This window comes from Canis lupus, chromosome 38, assembly GCF_003254725.2.
Source record: "Canis lupus dingo isolate Sandy chromosome 38, ASM325472v2, whole genome shotgun sequence".
NCBI classification, from domain to species: domain Eukaryota; kingdom Metazoa; phylum Chordata; class Mammalia; order Carnivora; family Canidae; genus Canis; species Canis lupus.
Window position 1 is genome coordinate 22,547,753 of NC_064280.1, and position 22,556 is coordinate 22,570,308.

The following is a 22,556-nucleotide window of genomic DNA, read 5'->3' on the forward strand; positions in this document are numbered from 1 at the left end:
TAGCTCTAGCCAAAAGGTGGACGAGGATAGAGAGGAAAGGGGAAGAACAAACCCTGTCCCTTGAACCAAGTGCCTACCATACTGGCAGTTTTCTTTTACCAATTGTCACTCCTGCTGGCCTAGTCAGGGCTTCCTCCAGGAATCTAACAGATGCCCTAGTCCAGTTTACTTTAGTTACCAAGCCATTTGTTTTCATTTCATTGAACATAAGCAAATTGACCTCCACTTACACTCTGTTCCAAAAGTTACTATTTGAGTGATTCTGGGACTCATGAAAGGACAGAGCAGTCCTTCTCAAACTGTCTGTGGTAAAGGACCAGGCTTTTTGCTTTATAAATATCCAGTCCTTTGTACCCTAAGATGTGTTCCTGTTGCCTGTGACAAGTGTGCAGTTCACACGGTACACAGCCCACTACGCAGACTTGGCCACACCTGAATTGACCGCACCCTTTTCAGGAGAAATCCAGTGATTAGGCATCTGGATATTACAGCAGGGTCACAATGCTCAAAGGTTTCTAAACACTCAGTTTCTAACTCATCATGTCATAGACTGTTAAAAAAAGTGTTCATGGACCAGTACAAGTCTTGAACCATCTTGAGTAGCACTGCTCTGCCCCACCCCCCGCCCCCCGTTTCCATAGCTCCATCAGCTGCACTGATACATTTCTGTACCTGTTCTCTCTCACTTGAGGATTGCTCCTAGTGAACTTTTTTCTTTGGCAAGGTATTTCACTGTAAAGATATTTATAGTATTTTTCTAGCCTTTTCTCTTGCTTAAAAATAGCCATCACAGAGTTTAGGTTTAAGCTGTATATGGAGTTTTTATGCCACTCGCAAACTTTAAAGGAGGTGCCTTTTTGTTCCGAAATTCTGTATGTTAGATAATAAATTTGTAGTTGTTTGGATGGTTTAATGAATTAAGAATTGAATTCATATAGAATTTGTGATAATGATATTTTAGCAAGGGCCCCAAGAAGTGCTTATAAATAAGCTGTTGAGATGGCTTTGGGGAACTTGGAAACAATGATAGCTTGCAGTAAATGAAGCTTAGATGATACACCATATAAGAAATCATCAAAAGGTTTAGAGGAAGTGGGCATGCAAGAATGAATGTATATTACACTGGAAAACCCACCACTGACCATGTTCCACAGGAAGGCCTAGGGACAATTTTTTTTTTTTTTTTTTTTTAAGGAAAGGCACTAATGAATGGGTCACCAGCATCTTTGAGAAGTTTAGAAGTGGCTCTGTGGGTGGAGGCTGATGGAAGGGGATGTTTAAAAACTGGTTTCCTTTAGAACAGTGAGGATGATAGGATCCTGGCATAGCAGAGGCCAAGTGGCAACACTTAACTCTCAGATGCAGGGTGGGTGGATTCCCAAAAGGGCAATGTGTTCAAAGTGGAGATGGCTAATGGAACGTGGGTGGTTGTAGGGACCAGATAAATGGACAGCCAAGGAATGTATTGATTTATAGTTAATTAAGAGAGATGAAGAATGATTGAACAGAAGGAGATCAGTAACTCCAACAAAAAATCAAAATTCTTTGCCTGTTTCCTATGCCCAGGATAGTTTTCAGACTCAACCTATCGTCTGAAAGAACCATATACTTAATTAACCATTGGGGAAGATTACTAGATTTTTTAAGTTAGAAAACTGGGATTTAACTCTGATACCCAGGGACCTAAATTAGCACCACCACAGCTCTTCCCTCCTTACACCCTATCCCTATTGCAGCAGGGAAATATGGGATCAGAATGGAGTGCTTGCCCAAGTCAGTCTCACAGTGGGTCCAAAAAACCACTTTATGATCATCTTTTCAGTTTCCAAATGTATAATCAGAATGGACATATTTGGCAGTTGGTAGAAAGTCCCAATAGAAGTCCCTGAAACTGTACCCTCACTCTGGCAAGATAGAAAATAAAAAATAATATTGCATTCTGGGGAAAATGGCAGTGATTAGTTCAATACTTAAAAAGGTAGAAGGATGCAGGGATGTGGGTTTCCATCTTTGCCTCCTTTAGTTTGACCTGTCTGGCTCTTGTAACTACTGGATTGCCGTGGACTACAGCAAACTACAGTAGGTAGTTGTCCCAATTGCAATATTGTGTTGGGTGTGTTTTCTCTACTAGAGAAAGTACTACAGCTTTTGTCACAGGTATACGGTTGTTAGTTAATGTGTACTGTCTGACCCTTTACAGAAAGTTTGCTGACTCTGTGTTCCAGTAAATGTGTTTTTCAGTACCCATTAAAGAGTATCAGAAGCAGTTTGCATTCGCAAGTGGTGGGCACCAGTGTATACTCACAATCCTGACTAGAGCTCTGTCCATTCTCCCCCTTTGACACAGTGTAGTCCGAAGGGAGCTGGACATTCTACAGAATATCACATTTGTATGCTTTATTAAGCTTACGCCACTCAGGAATTAAGGATATGCTAATCAGACCTGATGAACAAGCAGTGTCAAGTGTTCTGGATTCCTTGATGTGACACATAGACTCCAGAGGGTAGAAGATAAATCCTGTGAAACTACAGGGTCCTGCACATTGGTTAAGTTTTTAGGAGTCCAGTGATCTGGAGTATTCTGGGACATTCTCTGTAAAGATTAAGTTATTGCATGTTATGTGCTTTACTGCAAGAAAAAAGCACAGTGTCTTGGTAGGCCTCTTCGGAGGCACCATATTCTGTACTTGGGAATGTGGACTACAAGATCAGCCTTTGCAGCAGATCCAGGCTAAGATACAGGCAGCCCTGCTGCATGGGCCAAATAGCTTGGAAAGTTCTATGGTACTGAGTTATCTGTGGTAGGGAAAGAAGGTGTGTGGATTCTATGGCAATCCACAGTAGGAGAGTTCCAGCATAGATCTCTAGGGTCCTGGAATAAGGTTATGCTGTCTGCAGTAAAGAAAGTTTCATCATTTGAAAAGCATCTCCTGGCATATGATTAGGCCCTGATAGAGACTCAGTCAGTACCTAACCACAAAATGTCAAGTGACTTTGATTAGTTGGCCATATAACCAGTTGGCTATTGTGAGACCGGTCAAGTCATAAGATTGGGTACAATAGCAATCCATCTTACAGTGGAAGTGGTACATTTGAGAAGAAGCCCAAACACACTTGGTGGGCACAAGTAAGTTTATCCTTGGTGAACAAGGGTCCCCAGACCTCCATATTACCTACATCTGTTGCACTGATAGCTTTGTCCCAGCTCCTGCCTGTGGCATTATAAGAATTCCTACAAAAAAAAAAAAAAAAAAAAAAAAAGAATTCCTACAACCATTTGACAGAGGAGGAAAAAAATCTAGGTCTGGTTTGTGGGTGAGTTGGTTTGATATGTAAGGGCAATCCAAATAAGGACTACTGCTTCTCAACAGCCCCATCTGGAGTGGTCTTGAAAGTCAGTGAGGAGAAATTCTCAACCAGTAGGTCTTTTTATGTTTGTTTGTTTTTTTTTTTTTTTTAATTAAATTAACTTATTTTTGAGAGAGAGCCCGAGCAGGGGGAGGGGCAGAGGGAGAAGCAGGTTCCCTGCTGAGCAGGGAGCCCAACTTGGGGCTCAATCCCAGGACCCTGGGATCATGACCCAAGCTAAAGGCAGATGCTTAACGGAGTCACCCAGGCGCCCCAACCCGCAGGTCTTTAGGCAATGTAGCTGATCATCCACTTTGGAAAGAGACAAGTGGCCTAAGGCAAGGGTATACATGAATCAGTTGGTGGGCTGGTTGGTCAAGGGCCCAGAAGGTACAAGATAAGAAAATGTGCAAGAAGGTCTGGTGAAGAGCCTCTCGGTGAGGCTGTGAGAGTGGGACTTGTCACAGTATTCACCAGAAAAGTGTTAACTAATAACCAGAGAGACAGGATAATTTAGTCAGGAGCCTCACCTAGCCCAGTTCTTGGTTCTTGCACAGTGTGCTCATGATTCAAATCACTTTATTGGCAGAGATGGAGCTATTTATCCACCTATTAGCATTGGACTCTTCTCTTACCCAAGGCTGACATAGCTATTTCTCAATATCTGTCATCTACAAAGAACAGTGCCCCTAGCTCAGTACCACTGCCCAAGGAGAACAAGCAGCCACCTGGTGGCAACAGTTCCATGCTGGCAAAGTCAACAACTTACTCCGCTTGCGTATTTTCCTTTGCTTATCCTGCCGAAAAGTGCCGTGGCTAGTACTACCATCCAAGGACTCAGAGACCTTTGATCTGCTGGTATGGGATCCTACATAACAATGCCTTGGAACAAGGGGCCCATTTAATGACAAAGCAGGTGCAGCAGTAGGGACAGGACAGTGGGGTCTGCTGTTCTACCAAATACTGTTCCATCCAGAGGCTTCCTACCTGGTAGAGCATTGGGATGGCCTTTTGAAGGTGCATTGGTGGTGCCAGCAAGAGTGAGGTGCTGTCCTTTACAATATAGACCTACATGGCCATAAATAAGGTGCTGTATCCTCAGCCCTCCGGTAGAGTCCAAGGGCTCTGTGGCCAAGGGGTGGAAATAGAAGTGGCCCCATTCAACATCACTCCCAGGGATCTACTTGAGGAATTTGTACTTCCAACCCTGCAACTTTAAATTCAGTCTGGAGGTGCTGGTTTTGGCAGTGCGGTGGGGTGGGGTGGCACGGGATATCCCTCTACCAGACAACATAAGAATCTCAATAAACTTAAAGATATGCTGCCTTCTGGTCCCTGTGAGCTCCTAATGCCAGCAGACGATCAAGCAAAGAAGTTACCACACCACCTGGGATAACGGACTGTATGAGGAGGTAGGACGGCTGCTAACGTGGACACAGCAAAGTATGTGATGCACATATCCTTGGGATATCCCTTGGTCCTCCTATACTCTAACTACAAATAAGTAAACAATTACAGCCTGATAAGGGCCTGATCTCTAGGGATGAGGGTCTGGGTTACTCTACTGGGTAAGTCATCTAGACTACCAGAAGCGCTCGTCAGCAGGGAGGTGAGTCTAGAATGGATGCTAGAGAAGAGAGACAATATCATTTACAGCTTAGGGACCCCTCTTGCAAGTGTCCCCAGAAATTGTGATTAACCAGATGCTGGAGAAACTGCCTGGATAAAATGAACTTGTGCTCTTTGTTCCACAAAGCACGTGGATCTGAGCAGTGCTAGAAGTGGACTGTTGTAAACATTGTTGGTACCAGATTCTCTTGACCAGGAAGTGTTAAGTCTTGGCTGCTAATAGTTCACAGTTGCATCCTTGTGAGAATTGCTCTCTGTGCCAATGGAGCCACTTCTGAAAATTCCTAGAAGGTTATTCCCTCCTGAGGACAGCCTCACAGCCAAAGATACGACACCAGGTTCTGCAAAGAAGGCAGCTGGGATTCTGATGGAGATTGTATTATCAGTGATGACATGTGGTCGTAATTGTGTTATCAGCAAACGATACTAGGTTGTCAGCAAATGATCCTTCCCTCTTTCCCCACGGTGGGGCAAATGTGCCATTTATGTGCCAAGAGTTCCCAGTGGAGGGTAAACAGGAACACATCTCTACCTACCTTTCCTCCCTGTCCTGTCTTGCTTCCCTCGCTGCATTACAGGTTTTACTTGAGAGCACTCCCTCAACAAACCATTTGCACAGAATCCCTTTTTTGAGTTCTGCTTTTAGGGAATCCAGCCTATGAACAGTGGTATCAATTAAGAGATAAGAATAGGAGCAGTTTGAGTTTGGCAGAGGTGGAGCAAAGGTGAGTTCACTTTGAGAATGTTAAAAGTACCAGTGGCTGGAAGAAAAGGGAACATCCTCAACCTGATAAAGTACAGCTATGAAAAACCTACAGCTGACACTATACTTAATGGTGAAAGCCTGGATACTTTTCCCCTAAGATAGGAACAACACAAGGATATCAGCTATCACTATTAGTCAACATTGTGCTGGAGGTTCTGGCCAGGAAAGTCAAGAAAGAGAAATGAAAGGCACTGAGATTGGAAAGGAAAAAATAAAACAGTATTTGCAGACGGTATGATCTTGTATAGGAAATTCTAAGGACATGCGATCAATTTACAAAAATCCACTGTATTTTATATGGTTGCAATGCACAAAAATGAAATTAAAACAGTCCTGTTCACAATAACATAAAAAGATGGGCACCTGCGTGGCTCAGTGGTTGAGCATCTGCCTTTGGCTCAGGTCATGGTCCTGGGATCAAGTCCCGCATCAGGCTCCCCACGGGGAGCCTGCTTCTCCCTCTATGTCTCTGCGTCTCTCTGTGTGTCTCCCATTAATAGATAAATAAAATCTTAAAAGAAAATAACATAGGGGATCCCTGGGTGGCTCAGCGGTTTGGCGCCTGCCTTTGGCCCAGGGCGCGATCCTGGAGTCCCGGGATTGAGTCCTGTGTCGGGCTCCCTGCATGGAGCCTGCTTCTCCCTCTGCCTGTGTCTCTGCCACTTTCTGTCTCTCTCTGTCTATCATGAATAAATAAATAAAATCTTTTTAAAAAATAACATAAAAAGACTTCTTGGGGGGAAAAAAGAGTACTTAGGAGTAAGTTTAACAAAAGGAAGTGCAAAACTATACTGTGAAAACTACAAAACCTTGTTTAAAGAAGGGAGATCTAGGGACACCTGGGTGGCTCAGCGGTTGAACATCTGTCTGGCTCAGGGTGTGCTCCTGGAGTCCCGGGATCGAGTCCCACATGGGGTTCCTTGCAGGGAGCCTGCTTCCCCCTCTGCCTGTGTCTCTGCCTCCCTCTCTGTGTCTCAAATAAATAAATAAATAAATAAATAAATAAATAAATAAATAAATAAAATCTTTAAAAAAATAAAGAAGGGAGATCTTTTTTTTTTAATAAAATAGTTTTTATTGGTGTTCAATTTACCAACATACAGAATAACACCCAGTGCTCATCCCGTCAAGTGTCCCCCTCAGTGCCCGTCACCCACTCACCCCCACCACCCCCCCCGCCCTCTTCCCCTTCCACCACCCCTAGTTCGTTTCCCAGAGTTAGTCTTTATGTTCTGTCTCCCTTTCTGATATTTCCCACACATTTCTTCTCCCTTCCCTTATATTCCCTTTCACTATTATTTATATTCCCCAAATGAATGAGAACATACACTGTTTGTCAAGAAGGGAGATCTAAATAAGTGGAAAAGCATCTTGTGTTGTTGGAGCAGAACACTTAACATCTTTAAGATGGCAGGACTTCCAAATGATCTCAAGACTCCGTGCTGTTCCCATCAGAATCCCAGCTGACTTCTTTACGGAAATTGACTAGGTAATTCTAGAATTCGCAAGAAATTGCAGTGGACTCAGAATAAGAAGAGTCCTGAAAAAGGAGGACCCACACTTCCTAATTTCAAAACTTTCTGCAAAACAGTGGTAATCAACACAGTGTGGTATTGGCACAAGGATAGACACAGATACCAACGGAATAGACTTAGGAGTCCAGAAATAAACTCCTATCTACGGTCAACTGATTTTTGACAAGGGTGCCAAAACCATCCAGTGGGGAAAGACAATGGTGCTGGGACAACTGGATAACCACATCCAAAAGAATAAGCTCAATCCTTACCCCACATTATACTTAGAAATTAGCTCAAAATAGGTCAAAGACCTAAGAGTAATAAAACCATAAAGCTCTTAGAAGAAAACAGGGGTAAAACTGTCATAACTTTGGGTTTATGTAGGGGTTCTTAGATATGACACCAAAACCATGAGCAACAAAAGAAAAAAAAAAAGATACATTGGGCTTCATCAAAACTAGAAAGCTTGGGGATCCCTGGGTGGCGCAGCGGTTTGGCGCCTGCCTTTGGCCCAGGGCGCGATCCTGGAGACCCGGGATCGAATCCCACGTCGGGCTCCCGGTGCATGGAGCCTGCTTCTCCCTCTGCCTGTGTCTCTGCCTCTCTCTCTCTCACTGTGTGCCTATCATAAATAAATAAAAAAATCAAAGAAAAAAAAATTAAAAAACAAAACAAAACTAGAAAGCTTTGCGCTTCAAAAGATGCCATCAGAAATGAAAAGACAACCCACAGAATGTGAGAAAGGATTTGTAAATCATACCTGGTAAGGGATTTGTTTCTAGAATATATATTCTTACAACTCAGTTAAGAGAAAATTTAAAATTGGGCAAAGGATCTGAATAGACATTTCTCCAAAGAAGACAAAAATGTCCAATAAACGTGAAAAGATCCTCGACACCGTTAGTCATCAGGGAAGTGCAAACAGAGATCACAGTGAGATACCACTTCACATCCACTAGGAAATAAAAAGTCAGATAATCAAATATTGGCCAGGATGGGGAAAAATTGAAACCTGCAGGTGTGAATGTGAAATGGTGAACTGCTTTGAACAACAGTCAGTTTCACAAACGATTAGGCATAGAGTTAGCCATGTGACCCAGAAATTCCACTCCTAGATCAAGATCTGAGAAATGAAGTATGTGTCCACATGTGAAGTATATGAATTTTCATAGGAGCACTATTCATAATAGCTGTAAGGAGCAACCAAAGTGTCCAGCGATAAAGGGACACACAAGATGTGGCATATTCATACAATGGAACAATATTTGGTTATAAAAAGGAATGGAATACTGATACACAATACAACACGAGTGGACCTGAAGACACGCTAAGTGAAAGGAACCAATCACACACACACACACACACACACACATGCAAATGTATGATTTCATTCATAGGGAAGTCCAGAATAGGGAAATCATAGATACAAAGTAGTTCATGGTTTCTTAGGGCTGGAGGGAGATGAGAAGATGGGTGATAGCACAGGGTCCCGGGTTTCTTTTTGAAGTAATGAAAATAGTTAAACATTGACTGGTGATGGTTGCACATATCTGTGAATGTACTGAAAGCCATCCAATTGTACACTTTTGGATGCTGTGAATTTCATTTCAATAAAGGAGTTCTTAAAAAATTGCCATTGGCTATCAGCAAACGTAAGTCTAAAGCTTGAAGGAGAAGCCTGATTGGCAATAAAGGTTTTGGGATATGGGTGGTAGTTTAAGCCTTAAGGATGGTTAAGATCACTCTGGAGGAACACGTAAAATGAAGAGGAAGAGTAGCTCCTGAAACACATGGTCAAGAGATATAAATAGAACTATGAAATACAGTGTTCTAAAAATCCATGAGACAATATTTAGAAGGGGTAATGATCATCAACAACCTCAAATGCAGTAGGAAAGCTCAAAATAAGAAAGATTTGGTGGTTAGAGCAATGGTGTCCATCAAAGCACAGTAACCAGATCAGAGTGGGAGTTTATTTCCAAATCACTTTTGTTGAGGTCTTAACCTCCATGTTTCCAAATCCGGTAGTCGACTTTTAGTCCTCTTAACCTCACACTGTTAAAACAGGAATGACAGTTGACAGGCCCTTCTTGAAACATTTAAGAAATTTGTTTTATAAGACCCCTTGCTCTCCTGGGTTTTAAATTATATTTCCTGGTTGCTCATTTTAAATGAATTTTCCTGGATTTTTTTCCCCCTGACCTTTACTAGTTGGAGCGCCTTGGGATTAGAGGGTTCAGCCTATAAATAGACTGCTTTTCTTTTCTTCCACATTAAGCACTCTGCGCTTCATGGTTATATATGCTGTTTATTATACCTAATGACTCCCCAGTTTATACCACCAATTGTCTTCTCCTGTGAGCCTCAGATTCATATTTCAATTGTTTACTCAGTAGCTCCATTTGGAAATCTAATAGGCACCTCCCGTTTAACATGTCTAAAATAGAACTGGACATTTTTCCAAAAAAAACCCTCCCCCTGCTTCTCCCCCCTCCTGCCAGGAGTTCTAGCTCAGTAAATGGCATTACTATTTATCCTGTCGCTCAAGTCAAAAAACCTAAAATAGCTTGACTCTTTATCTTGCACTCTATATTGAATCTATTAACAAATCACCTCTGCCACCTTCAAAGTATGTCCTGAATCCAGCCACCTCCTACCATGTCCACTGCAACACTAGCCTTGCAGATCTTTTGCAATAGCTTCCTTCCTAACTGGTCTTTCAGCCTCTATTATGCCTCCCTGCAGGCAGTTTGCAAAGAATCAACCGGAGTAAATCTTTTCATTTATAAATCAGATCACGTCACTTACTCAGAACCCTCCATGGCTTTCTAGCACTTTGTCTCGAGATACAATCCAAAGTCCTCTCCTTGGTCTATAAATCTGGGAGTGATTTGGCTCCCGTCGTACTTCTCCAAACTAATTTCCTATCTGCCCTTTTGCCACACTGGCTTCCCTGCTGCTCTTTGGATACACCAAGCACACTCAGGCTTCAGGTCTTTTTTACCGTACTGTTTCCCCTGCCTGGAATTCTTCCTGTGTATATGATTCCCTCTCTCACTTCAAATCTTTTTTTTTTTTTAAAGATTTTATTTACTTATTCATAGAGACACACACAGAGAGGCAGAGACACAGGCAGAGGGAGAAGCAGGGAGCCTGACATGGGACTCGATCCTGGGTCTCCAGGATCGTGCCCTGGGCTGCAGGCGGCACTAAACTGCTGAGCCACCTGGGCTCCCCTCTCACTTCAAATCTTTATTCAAATATCACCTCAGCAGGGCCTTCCCTGAGCCCCCTCTGTAAAAGAGCACACCTACTCAATCCTGCTTTATTTTCCACTGGTCTTCATATCATCATTATTGTCAGTGTGACCCTGTCTTCCCCTTACACTCCCAACCCCTGTACTGAGAAATAAGCTGTGACTCCAAGAGTCTTGGTTGGTTTTATTCACTGCTTCAGCCCCAGTACCTAGAACAGGGCCTTACACACTATAGGAATTCAACAGCTGTTGATGGGGTGAATGGAAGAATGGATAGAATGGTAAGGCATCAGACAGCTACTTTGCACTTTGGTCCTCTTCTAGATACTGGAATTACAAAGATGAGAAGCCTAGTCCCTGCCGTTACAGAGCTTATATTTTAGTGGTATACTTAGGTTACAGACACATAATTATATGTCAAATGTTAACAGGTAAAAAAAAAAAAGTTAGAAAAAACAATGCAGAGTGAGAGGACAGAGGATGATGGTTGGAAGAGTCAAGAGCTGCCTCTCAGAAGTAGGATTTCAGTAGAGATATGACTGAGTGGAGAGAGCAAGTCTAGTAAAGATTGTGTAGGTGAGGGCCGCCCGGGTGGTTCAGCGGTTTGGTGCCTGCCTTCAGCTCTGGGGCATGATCCTGGAGACCTGGGATCGAGTCCCATGTTGGGCTCCCTGCATGGAGCCTGCTTCTCCCTCTGCCTGTGTCTCTGCCCCCCTCTTTCTCTCTGTTTCATGAGTGGATGATTAAAATCTTTAAAAAACAAAAAGATGGGATCCCTGGGTGGCGCAGCGGTTTAGCGCCTGCCTTTGGCCCAGGGCACGATTCTGGAGACTAGGGATCGAATCCCACATCGGGCTCCCGGTGCATGGAGCCTGCTTCTCCCTCTGCCTATGTCTCTGCCTCTCTCTCTCTCTCTCTGTGACTATCATAAATAAATAAAAATTAAAAAAAATCTAAACAAAACAAAACAAAAAGATTGGGTAGATGAATATCCCAAGAAGAGGGAACACATGTGGAAGCTCCAGAGATGGATCGTGCCTTGGCTGGAGTTAAGAGTGGAGAAGGGGGATCCCTGGGTGGCGCAGCGGTTTGGCGCCTGCCTTTGGCCCAGGGCGCGATCCTGGAGACCCGGGATCGAATCCTGCGTCGGGCTCCCGGTGCATGGAGCCTGCCTCTCCCTCTGCCTGTGTCTCTGCCTCTCTCTCTCTCACTGCGTGCCTATCATAAATAAAAAAAAAAAAAATAAAAAAACAAAAAAAAAGAGTGGAGAAGGCCAATAAGGCTAGAGCAGAGGCAAGCTGTATGGAAGGAGATGAAATCAGAGAAATAGGTGCCAAATCAGGTAAGGCCCTCTTTGGAAGCAAGCCATTGTCATCACCTTTTTTTCTTTTTCCAATTGAGTGATGAGGAAGCTTTTGAGGCAATAATATGGGGAGTGGGGTAATATGACCTGACATATTTTAAAAGGTTACTCTGCCTGCCATCTGTTTTAACTGGCAGGTTAATAGTGGAAGTAGACAAACCAGCGAGGTGTCCTTTGCAATAGTCTAATATATAATGACTTAGAATAGGGAAGTAGCCATATGAGAGGTGAAAGGGGTCAGAGGCTAGCACCTGGCCCTCTGGTCAAAAATCCCTGTGCCCTGAAGGCACCTTTCCAGGCGACCTCTGCAAGATTCCTTCAGGTGTAGGAGGGGAGCAGAGCACGTCACCAGACCCGTTCTGCAGGGCCCGGGCACGACCCCCACCTCCCCACCTGCAGGGCCTGGAGCAACAGCCTCAGGAATAGCTCGCCTGCACCTTAAGCTTCCGAAATCCTTCTTTTAATTTGAAAACGGGTAAATGGAAACTCGGGGGCGGGGAGGGAGCGGCCTCGAGGGCGTAGAAACCACCGAAGAGGGATCCCTGGGTGGCGCAGCGGTTTGGCGCCTGCCTTTGGCCCAGGGCGAGATCCTGGAGACCCGGGATCGAATCCCACGTCGGGCTCCCGGTGCATGGAGCCTGCTTCTCCCTCTGCCTCTGTCTCTGCCTCTCTCTCTCTCTCTCTGTGACTATCATAAATAAATAAAAATTAAAAAAAAAAAAAAGAAGAAACCACCGAAGAAAACAAGGTCCTCGAAGGAAGCGGGGTCTGCGGAGGAGACTCGGCGGCGGCGCCCGTTCCCCGTGCTGGAAGGCAGGGCGGACGCGGAGGCTGCCCCGGAGCCGCCCGCCGCCCGCCGCCCCCGCCCCCACCTCCGCCGCGCCGCGACCCGGGGCAGCCCCGACCCGCGCGGGTTCCGGCGGCGCCTTGGGGCCGGGGCCAGGCTCAGGCTCAGGCTCAGGCTCAGGCTCGCCTCCCGTTGTGCGCACGCGCCGCTGGGCCCCGCCCCGCCCCGCCCCTCGGCGTCCTGGGAGCCGCGAGCTCGCGCGACCGCTCTTCCCCAGCCCCCCCGCCCTCGTCGCAAACGCGGCCGGAAAGCGCGGCGGCGCAGGCGCAGGCGCCCAGAGCGGAGGCGGCGGCGGCGGCGGCGGCGGCGGCGGCCGCTGGCCAGTGTAAGATGGCGGCGGCGCTGGCGGCGGCAGCGGACGGGGCGGCCGGGCCTGGGACCGTCGGAGCAGCCGCTGGCGGAAGGATGACCCGAGGCGGGGAGCGGGCCGCCGAGCCCCGCCGGCTCCCGTGCTTGTAACCGCCCCGCGGACACCCCCCCCCCGACCGACCCGGTCCGTGTCTCGTTCCGGCTTGGCCCGACCCCGAGCCCCCGGCGCGCCCCGCGTCGGCGTAGGTCGGGCCCCGGCCCCGGCCCCGGCCCCGGCCCCGCGGCTCAGGCGAGGCCCCGGCGCCAGCCCCGCGGGGAGGCCCGGCCGCGCTTGCCCGGCTCGGCGCGGGGCTGCCCCCGAGGCCGGCGCGGCGTCCGCGCGGGGGGGCGTGCGAGCCCGGGGTGGCCGCCGGCGTGCGCGTGCGACCGGGGCGCCCTGCGGGTCCGAGCCGGGGCCGCCGCGCCCCTCCCCCACCGCGCCGGGCCCAGCCCTGGCCCGCGAGGCCGCGCGCGTCCCCTCGGAGGGCCGGCCCGGCGTGACCCCGCGCGCCCCCGCGCCCCCGGGGCTCCCCGGCCGCGCGTGCCCCGGTCCCCCCGGCGGCTCGTGCGCGTCGCCCCCCGCCCTGCGCGCGCTTTATCTCCGCGCGGCCGCGGGGCCCCGGCCCAGGTTCCTCCCGGACGCAGGCCTCCGCCGTGTAAACTTTTGACTTTTCTCAGCCCTCCAGTGACCCGACAGACGCGTTATCTCAGGACCCAGCCTGGCCCGCCCGCAGGGATAGGAGGAGGAGGAGGTGAGTAGGAGCTGAAGCATGCGCATCCCCGGGCCACGGCGGGCCCCACCCCGGTGTCCGGACGCCGGGCCCCGGGGCCGGGGTCTGGGGCGGGCCGGGTCGCAGCGCGGGCCCCAGCTCCCGCCCCAGCTCCCCGGGAGTCACTCTGGCCAGTTGCACGGGCCCGCGGGCGCCCCGACTCCCCGTCCCGCAACTGTTGCTGCGTATCTTCCAGCGACTCCGGCTAAGCCTGGAAGCGAATGCGCCCCCCCCGTCTCCCACTCCCTCCCTCCCTCTTCCTTTATGCCTCTGCCTCGTGCGTCGCCTCCGTGTGGATCGTGTTTCCTGCACTGTTAGAGGCTGGGAATTAACTTTGCCGGAGTTCCTGCGGCCGCGGCCTCTCGTCGAACCGGGTGTCCTCCCTCCTCAGGGCCCTGGGCCGCGCTAGTTATTTCTATTTAGAGGAGAATCTCGAGCTGCTTGTCACTAAAGCCGGGCAGGGACGCTGCCGTCAGCTGGTGCCCGAGTTCAGTCCACCCCGCGGAGTTACAGCTTGGCAGGAGACCGTAGCAAATAGGGTTAAAAAAAAAAATCTATCTATCTATCTATCTATCTATCTATATAATGGTAACACCAGCCGCTCCTTTGGAGCTGCTCTGAAGAGTTCTCGGTCATCCTGTGCGTTCAGCAGCAGCAGCAGCAGCAGCACGGGCCGGGGCCAAACAGGGAGTCCGAACATACTGATAGACAGGATTTTTTAACACTCCTAGGTTGTTTCTTTTTTCTTAGGTGTAGTGCTGTGGTTAAAGTCTGTGGGTTGTGACAGAGGAGCTGGGTGGCTCTGGGAGGTTGGGCCTGGCTGACTCTTAATTCCTTTACAGTTTGTACTTGGTGAGGGTTGTTTTGTTCTACGTGTTGTCCTGATTAGAAAACGAACTGGAGTAAGACTATATTATTGGTGGTCTGTATGTGTATCCGTGAGCTCTAAGGAGATAATACAGCCTTTGGACCTGGACAGACCCAAGTTTAAATACTGTGCTAAGATTTATTGGCCGTGTGACCTTGGGCAAGCTACTTAAACTTCTCTGACTCTTAATTTCCATATCCCTAAACGTGGGATAATGCCACTAACGTCCTGGGCTCATTGTTAGTATTGTATGGGGGAACTTACATGAAGCTCTTAGGTTATGCCTAAAGTATGATAGACACTAAAGAAGAGTGTTCTCTGTCTCCCTTACATGTCGTTGCCATGGCTTTGAGGAAGGTCTGTGTTAGTTTACACTTCTTTGGATTCAGCTTTTTAACATGTTTTCCTTTTTTTTTTCCCCCCTCCCCACTTTAAGTCATTTCTAATTGGTCAGCTTAGAGTTATACTTTGTGGATACACCCCTGGAGTTATCTTTTGAGCGTGATTGAGGTCCGTGTGGTGGGGTTCAAGACCAGAGGACAGTGGAAATACTAGATGTTAGTCTGTGTGTGTCTCCAGATGCATTTTTATTTTTTTTATTTTTTAAAGATTTTATCTATTCGTGATAGAGAAAGAGAGGCAGAGACACAGGAGGAGGGAGAAGCAGGCTCCATGCAGGGAGCCCAACACAGGACTTAATCCCGGGACTCCAGGATCGTGCTCTGGGCCAAAGGCAGGCGCTAAACCACTGAGCCACCCAGGGATCCCCCTTCAGATGCATTTTTAGACTAAACATCAGCACATCTCCATAGTCGATTGCTTCTTTCCTCTTGGTCTGTTAGCACACCTGATGAGCGTTGACACAAGGATTATAATTCTTTCCCTTGCTGCTTTGGTGGTGGTCACGGTCTCTGCTCCAGCTACCTGTTAGGCCTTTTCCTTTCGGCCTTGAATAGAATACATTTTTTTTTTTCCCAGGCTGTTGGGCACTGCAGTGATCCTCATCAATAGATTATCAGAGAACTAGATCATGAAAAGGTCTCCTTGTTCTTGGAAGTGAGTCTGGGGCTAGGGAGCAAGGAATGCAGAGCGTATTATTTCATCTCCCCAGCTGGACCATCTTAACAATACGATGGCATAGATGCAGGTTTTTAACTTTCTCTGTTGGCTATTCTTCTACATCTTTTGGGGGGAGGTAAGGGCACATTTAAACTAAAAGTGTTGATAATATTGCAGTGAAGTCAACTGTATTCATTCAGGCCAGTGGTCCAGTTAGAGTTGATCACCTTCCATTACCACCATCCAGGGTCTGAATTCTCCCAATTGAAAAGTAGACTTTTGGATGGAGGGTTTTGCAGTGGGCTGAAACTGCATTTTTATTATTTGTTTTTATGAGATCTGGAGATCTGTGTTGGGTAAGGGGTGGAGTTGGGAGGAGAGAAGGACGTATGTTGAAAGAGGCATAACTTTGTTCCTTATTACTCTCTGTGCCGGGTAAGAATCCCTCCTCCCCCAGGCGTTTCACAGTCTGAGCTCCGGGTGCTATCTTTGTGTATAGTGAACCCCAGTGTTCTTGGTCTGTGGACCCCAACTGCAAAATTCTTAACCTTTCTGAACGTTATTTTGTATTTCAGGGCATTGCATAAGAATTGTCACATCTTATTAGGAAGTATTAGGAAGTGTCTTATTAGGAAGTATTTCCTAGTAGGGCTGAAGTGGGAGGCGAGGTTTGCTTATGAACTTTATTCTCACCACCAACCTGACAGGGCATTTTATACGGCAGTCTGTGGAATGTGTAGGAACCCAGTACCAGTGCTGTGATCTTTAGTGTTGACTAGGATCAACCTAAGACAGAAGCTTGTCTTCAGAGAGCGCTAAAAGAAAGCAGCCTTTTTGTTGCCAGTTTAAAACAATACTGACATTTCAAGAGCAAAAGGACTCTAGGAGAAGACGTTCTGCAGAAGCGCGCCCTGTTGTGGAAGTCTGAGGCCTTCAGGCTTTCACGCTCACAGTCCCTTGTTCTAGCAGGTGAGTTGCAGGCTTTTAAAATCGTGAAGTGACTAATTAAACTTTGTTTTCAGGAGATAGGTTTGTTTCTGGATTGTTTCTACCGTAGAAAAGTTATTCTAAACATGTCTAGGAATGGTCTAGATTATAAAAGACAGTTATCCAAACAGAGTTTTTCATTGCATAACATTGGCCTTGAAGTTTTTAAGATTGAATTAGCTTTTTCCTTTTTTAAAAAAAGCAAATTATCAGTAAGCCAAGATAATCTCCTTACCCTCACCCAGTCTGGAACCCTGGCCACTAACTGAAAGAATTGAATCAGCAACAGACGTGGAGGTGGTGACGTGTATCTTGATGTCAGAGCCAGATGCCAGTGATTTTAGTTTAGCTTTACGGTAACACTGAAAACTTTTCATCCTAATGTTTTTGTGAAAGTGATAGAGAAACTTTGTCATTGTTACGATCGTCAGAAATTCTTGTTTACTTGATTCAGTTGTTTTCTTGGTGAAGAAAGTCCTTGAAAGGTCTTTGAAAGTTAGTGTGTAATGAATTTTGTGAATCGGTCACACTCCTTTACAGCAGTAGGCTTTTATCTCTGTCTCCATAGGATACAGTTTTCTGGGCCAGAAGCCCACTTTCTCAAGTACTGCCTCAACTTCTGGAATGTGTATGCTAAAGATAAATTAATGACCTGAGTCTGCTCTGAGTTTGCAGATAGGGCTTGGGGAGTTATTAATATGACAAAGATGGCATCTTATTAATGAAATGTAGTGTGTCTAATGGATTGGGTTATTGCAAGCATTGTTGGTATCACATCTGAGAGGTTAGGTATTTGCCCCTGTCCTCTGGTGGTACTGTTGAAGTTCTGACGTGAGGCATTCATGCTTGCCTCTCATGTCCTTTTGTTGTTGTTCTTGGTTTTTCTTATTAGCCATCTGGAAATCTGTAGACTTTACCTCGGGGTAGCCAGGAGGCTGTTTGTCTGGTGTACTTTAAGCCTCGCCACGTGATCTGACCTGTTTCTAACCTTATTTAGGACCCTGGCGTAAGGCTCTCTCCTCTCACCTAGTGCAGGTAGGAGAGCACTTCTTGATGTTTTTAGCTTTTCTGTTTTTATTGTTTTGTTGTCAGTTGTGTCTTTGGAGTATCACTCTTCCGTGTCCTTTCCCGTGATTAAAGAAAAATTTGAAGTGTGAGTGGTAAAAACTGGTAACGGGAGCTGGATTCTGATGTAAATGTAAATCATTTCATTGTGGAAATGCAGTGGAGTTTCATTAGAAATGACTTTTCCTTAGAATCATTTAAATCTAGGTAAATGGGCTTAAATGTTGTCATAAAAAGTTCCTTAGCTGTATGGCTGCAGACAGCACTTAAGAGTTAGAGTGCATTCCTAACATACTCTGAAATACTGTTGTTAGAATTAAAGCCAATAAACTATAAACACGGGACATGTGGTATTACCAACAGGGAGAGAAGGCATTCATCCAAAGGGGGAATGAAGCTCCTTGTGCATAGTATAGCCTCTGCAGGAATTCCTTGTTTCCTTCCTCCTCATCTGTGAGGACTGCTTTGAAGTGCTCATTGTGGCTCTCCAGCAAACCTTCAAGAGGGAGAACAACTGAGAGAGAGGGAGGCTTATATTTTGGGCACCTCAGTATGTTGCTTTACCATAGTTTGTAGAGCATGAATGTGCTCAAGAGATACTGACAGAGCCCCTTGATTCTTCAAGAGGCCAGTGAGAGCAGGTAAGCAGATCTCAGAGCCTTGGAACCGTGTCCTCGGTTGTGCACAGTGTTTGGAGGATTGTTGCTGAGTGGTGAAGCAGCCCAGGCTTCTCTAGGAAATGCCGTGGCGGGGGGGGGGGGGGGGGGCAGAAGTGAGAAGCTAGAAAAATAATAAACATCTTTACCATGTACAGACAGGCTCTTTGCAAAATCCTTGTCTCTAATTCTCTAAACCAGCTCCTGCGGGGTAATGGACTTGTCCCATTTTATGAAAAGAGAAACAGACTTAAGTCTGTTATTAGACGGTGTGCTGTCTTCAGAAACCTGGGCTCTTCGTGGCCAACCGATGAAGCAAAAGCGCTGAAAGGAAGAGTTTAGTATTTCTTATAAAAGCATATGTAGGGCAGCCCCGGTGGCCCAGCAGTTTAGCGCCTGCCTTCGGCTCAGTGCCTGATCCTGGAGACCCGGGATCGAGTCCCGCGTTGGGCTCCCTGCATGGAGCCTGCTTCTCCCTCTGCCTGTGTCTCTGCCTCTCTCTCTCTGTGTCTCTCATGAATAAATAAAATCTTTAAAAAAAAAAAAAAAGCATATGTAAAGTATAAAAGGTCTATCCACGTGACAGTATGAATAAAAACATTTCTGAATTGTTTAAACATGGGTCTCAGGTTGTGATAAATTGGTAAGTTAATGAGTTTTTTGAGGAAATAACTTTAATGGACATAACCAGACTGCAAGAGATAGCTGGATCCTTTCCTGGTCCTTGAAGAGAGAGAGAACAGCGTTCTCCCTTCACAGCGGAGGAAACCCCACAGAACACTGCCTGACTCTCAGAGCCTCTCCTCGATCTGCATCTTTCTGTACTTCTCTGAAGCATTTGAAATGTGGACGGTCCCCAGTTCTTGAAACCTTTTTGTCCCTTGGCTTCCAAGATGTTTGATGCTCATTATTCCTTTTGTTCTTCTGTGCATTTTTTTGGTCTCCCTCTTATTTCTTTTCCTACAGGTAGGTATTCCCCAAGATTCCTCCCTTGGACTCTCTCACCTTTCTTGGGTACTTAAATTTTTGATTTTTTTTTTTTCCCAGTGAGGTATAACTTATAAGGTGGTTGATTTTGAAGCTTCTCTGTACAGTAATTCCCAAGTCTGCATCTCTGACCCTAATTTCTCAAATTGCAGACCTGCATTTGTTTTCCACTACCTTCCTGATGTGTCAACTTGGATTTTAAACATAAAGTCAAATTCATCTCTTCTCCCACACATGCCAGCTTCTCATTTATGACACTGATTTCCCCTGGGCACCCAGAGTCAAGCTTGTCTTTTTGATTTTGGGGCTTCTGAAGAAGTGCTGTTGAAGCAGGTACTATCGGTTCCGCCTCGGCAGCATCCTCACATCCCTGCTTTTCATTTCTTCTGCCAGCAGCTTGGTGCTTTTTACCTCCACGACTAGGGGAGCTTTTGAACTTGTTTCTCCTTCCCTTTCTGTTTCAGTCTGTCTTCTTATCCTTGACAAAATAACCCTCCTGATTACTCAGCACACACGCACATCTTAACCAATCAGCTGCACCCTACCACCTGCCCCAAACATACCAGGTTTTTCATCTTCCATGTATTTGCTCATTCTTGGCCTGATGTTCTCAGCTTAATCCACTGAAATCCTGTCTTCCCTTCAAAGCTGAGATTATCTTTTTTCTTTTTTATGACACTGATGCTTATTATGTCATTTATATCATAGTTGTATACTCATTTTTCCTAATTGACGATTGGCTACAGAATGGATCAGGACTGCCCTGCCTGTATCTGTAGCTCCTGTGTTGCCTTGGAGGTTGTTGCATTACTAGCTTGTCTGTGTATGGATGGGCCACTGGGTGGTGCCAGAGGCCTAGAATTTGGGTTAACAAGGGCAGCTAGAGTGCTGGCAGATCTTCTGCACAACATGAATAGAGATTAATTTTCCTGATCCAGAAGCGTTTATAGTTTCTTTCTGCTCCTCTGTCCAGTTTACCAGAGGAGACAGTGCAGTCTGTTCACCTCCTCTAAGTACTCAGTGGAGAGTGGCACAGAACTAAAGGCCTACCCGCCCTGTAAACATGTTGTATGTAGTATGAGTTTCAGTTTCCTTGGGGTTATTCTTTGAATTTCAGTGCCTAAGGCTCTCTGATTAATAAACACCATACTGAAAAAAATAAATAAATAAATAAACACCATACTGTTGGGAGCGTGGTTGGCGGCGGGAGTCAGGAAAGTTGGCTAGAAGAACCGTTTATTGTGAAGTAGTGAAATAAGGTGAGGAGAATGAATTGAAAATGAGCCATTTCAGCTTGAAAACCACACTTGGGGTGGGAAAAGTAGGACTGGTCTATTCCAGATGGACCACAGAGCCCAGGGCAGAGAGGCAGATTTGTCCTGTGGATGAAGATTGGCCCTGAACAGCTGTCCTGTTATGGGTGTGTTGGGACATGTGTCCTCCCTAAAGGAGCCAGAGACTGTGTGGCTCTTGGATATCTGTTCTAATAATAATTGAAGTATTTTCTACCACCGTTTCTCAGTTTCAGAGGAGATTCTAAAACTTTGTCTACTTAAATATGGGTGTTGGTGTAGGGTAGTTGGGCACTTGAATTGCAGAGGGAGGCGCGCCAAACCAGACTGTTGGGCTTATATAAGTCACAGGGACTCTCAGGGTGGGGAGAGCTTGGGTCTTAGCAAAGGGATCGGGGATGGTAATGTTGTAGGTGTTGATGCTCCCATTGGGCCTGAGATGAACAAGAATTACCACACCCATTTTCTTAGACCCTAGACTCCAAAGGAATTAAAATGAAATTGAATTTGAGAGAAATTTAAAAAATAAAAAAAATTTTTTAAAAAGATTTTATTTATTAATTCATTCATGAGAGACAGAGAGAGGCAGAGACACAGGCAGAGGGAGAAGCAGGCTCCATGCAGGGAGCCCGACGTGGGACTCGATCCCCAAACTGGGATCACACCCTGGGCCCAAAGGCAGGCGCTCAACTGCTGAGCCACCCAGGGATCCTTAAAAAATAAAAATTAAAAAGCGTTAAGTAGGGACGCCTGGGTGGTTCAGCAGTTGACTGTCTACCCTTGGCTTAGGGCGTGATCCTGGTTCTGGGATCGAGTCCCACATTGGGCTTCCTATGGGGAGCCTGCTTCTCCCTCGGCCTGGGTCTCTGCCTGTGTCTCTGCCTCTCTCTCTGTGTTTCTCATGAATGAACAAATAAAATCTTTAAAAAGATAAAATAAAAAAATAAGTGTTAAGTGTACAAATCAACAGTACAACCACTGAAACTCTTTTAAACTGCTTGAAGCTACCGATACTTTTAGCTGTCTCCAAGACAGTGAGGTTGGAATCTTTTTATAAGTTTAGGATTCATCTTGTGTTTCATGGCGTTGCTGATAAATCATAGGTGCCTTCGGTCACAGCAAAACCCCTCCCATACCGGCTTTTTCAGATAAGGACTGATGTTTTGCTCTCACTTACTGTGGCATATTGACCATTTTAGCTAATTTCTATTAATAATCACAGTGTTGAGAATTGAGTGTTTTAAATTTTGTCCTCTATTTTTTTTTTTTTTCCAGTAGGCTCTATGCTAGGCATGGAGCCCAGTACAGGGCTTGAACTCATGACCCTGAGATCAAGATCAGAGCAGAGATCCAAGAGTCGGATGCTTAACTGACTGGGCCACCCAGGCGCCCTGAGAATTTAGTATTTTTCACTTTAATTGTTGGTCTTTGTCACTTAGCACTTTCCCTGACTTTCTTCCCCTTACCTCCCTTCTCTTACTCCCTTTTATCGGCCACATTTCTTGAGGTATCATTTACATGTAAACATGTATGTAGTATGAATTTCAGTTTCAGTAAAATTTATGCCTTTTCTCAGTGACCCGTTTGGTGGATTCTGACAAACATGTAGTCCCATGACACTACGCTGGTCCAGGCACAGAACATTTCCATCACTTCCAGAAGTTTTCTTGTGCCTGTTCTTCCTTCACCCCCAGCAACCACTGTTTTGCTGTCTTTATAGTTTATATTTTTTTTAGCATGTCCCATGAATGGAATCCTATTATGTAGCTACTTGAGTCTTGCTACTTTGACTTAGTGT

General features: G+C 46.1%; 1 protein-coding gene across 7 annotated transcripts in view; it reads left to right on the forward strand.

Annotated features, from left to right (window-relative positions):
• Nucleotides 1-12,985: 12,985 nt before the first annotated feature.
• Nucleotides 12,986-22,556, forward strand: part of DCAF8 (DDB1 and CUL4 associated factor 8) — a 42,077-nt gene continuing 32,506 nt past the window's right edge. For 2 of the 7 annotated variants that reach the window (XM_049107026.1, XM_025420750.3), the window contains exons 1-2: nucleotides 13,081-13,219; nucleotides 13,753-13,826. The gene's annotated coding sequence lies outside the window, so the exon portion shown is untranslated. Of the gene's footprint in view, nucleotides 13,052-13,080; nucleotides 13,220-13,637; nucleotides 13,827-16,478; nucleotides 16,741-22,556 lie in introns of those variants that run through there. The other 5 variants (XM_049107029.1, XM_025420753.3, XM_049107027.1 and 2 more) reach the window with 4 other exon arrangements.